Raw genomic sequence first — 2016 nt, 5'->3', positions numbered from 1 at the left:
AGAAAGAAAGAAAGAAAGAAAGAAAGAAAGAAAGAAAGAAAGAAAGAAAGAAAGAAGAAAGAAAGAAAGAAAAGAAAGAAAGAGAAAAAGAAAGAAAGAAGAAAGAAAGAAAGAAAGAGAAAGAAAGAAAGAAAAGAAAAAGAAAGGAAGGAGGAAAGAAAGAAGGAAAGAAAGGGAAAGAGAATTGGGAACAAATAAATGTGAGAATCTTAGTATGGACTCTATCTCACATAATGTTCTACCAGTGTTAAATTAAGTACAATAAAATTATAGTAAAAAATAAATGGCTTCATTGTTAGGAGATACATATTGATACACAGCGGGAACCCATCTGGAAATCTGAAACTTTCAGAAATTTCCACAATTTAACAAAATATATAAGCAAGCATGGTAGCCCACACCTTGAATCCCAGCACTTTTTGAAGCCAAGGTGAGCAGATCACCTGAGGTCGGGTGTTTGAGATCAGCCTGACAAAGAGAGATACCCCGTCTCCACTAAAAATATAAAATTAGCCGGGCGTGGTGGTGCATGCCTGTAATTCCAGCTACTCAGGAGGCTGAGGCAGGAGAATTGCTTGAACCTGGGAGGTGGAGGTTGCAGTGAGCTAAGATGACACCATTGCACTCCAGCCTGGGTGACGGAGCGAGACTGTGTCTCAAACAAACAAAAACATATATAAACAGAGAAAACATGAATGTAACAAAAAGTTAACAATGGGGTGAATCCAGGGAAAAAGTATATAAGGATATCCACCCTTTCAAACTTTCTATTGGTCTGACACTTTCAACATAAAAGTAAGGGATCGGCCGGGCACGGTGGCTCACGCCTGTAATCCCAGCACTTTGGGAGGCCGAGGCGGGTGGATCACGAGGTCAAGAGATCGAGACCATCCTGGTCAACATGGTGAAACCCCGTCTCTACTAAAACTACAAAAAAAAAAATCAGCTGGACATGGTGGCGCGTGCCTGTAATCCCAGCTACTCAGGAGGCTGAGGCAGGAGAATTGCCTGAACCCAGGAGGCGGAGGTTGCGGTGAGCCGAGATTGCGCCATTGCACTCCAGCCTGGGTAACAAGAGCGAAACTCCGTCTCAAAAAAAAGAAAAAAAAAAAAAAAAAAAAAAAAAAGAAAAGAAAAAGAAAAAAAGTAAGGGATCAAAACTTCCTGGCTTGCTTTCAAGACACCTACAGGTACCTGATTTTAAGCAAGTCAGATTCCTCCATAAAGCTTGCAAGATGCCTAACCCAGCCTGACTAACATGGAGAAGCTCCATCTCTACTAAAAATACAAAATTAGGCCAGTGTGGTGGTACATGCCTGTAATCCCAGCTACCCAAGACGCTGAGGCAGGAGAATCACTTCAATCTAGGAGTTGGAGGTTTCAGTGAGCTAAGATCATGCCATTGCACTCTAGCCTGGACAATAAGGGTGAAACTTTGTCTGTCTGTCTGTCTGTCTGTCTGTCTCTCTCTCTCTCTGTATATATATATATATATTAGCCGGGTGTGGTGGTGCATGCCTGTAATTCCAGCTACTCAAGAAGCTGAGACAGGAGAATTGCTTGAACCTGGGAGGTGGAGGTTGCAGTCAGCTGAGATGACACCATTGCACTCCAGCCGGCATGACATAGCGAGACTGTGTCTCAAACAAACAAAAACATATATAAACAGAGAAAACACAAATGTTTTCATATATATATATGGCCAGGCTGGTCTTGAACTCCTGACCTCAGGTGATCCACCCACCTCAGCCTCCCAAAGTGCTAGGATTACAGGCATGAGCCATAGTGCCCGGCCGGCCAAAGGAACTTTCTGCTAGATATCTTGTTATGTGAAACCAAACAAGAGCCATGAATTGCATTTGCTTCTTAGTTCTTTTAAATCTCTTTCAATCTAGAAGAATGTTCCCTGCCCCCACCTATGTCCTAGACTACCCCAAATTCAAGATTTGCCAATTGCTTTACTGGTTCTTCTTTTTTTTCACCAGGTAGAGCCCTGCTCTGTTGCCCAGGCTGGAG

Source organism: Sapajus apella, unplaced genomic scaffold (genome assembly GCF_009761245.1).
Source record: "Sapajus apella isolate SASKATOON/1434 unplaced genomic scaffold, GSC_monkey_1.0 scaffold2624, whole genome shotgun sequence".
Classification (NCBI taxonomy): domain Eukaryota; kingdom Metazoa; phylum Chordata; class Mammalia; order Primates; family Cebidae; genus Sapajus; species Sapajus apella.
Note: the sequence above shows the minus strand (reverse complement) of the source record.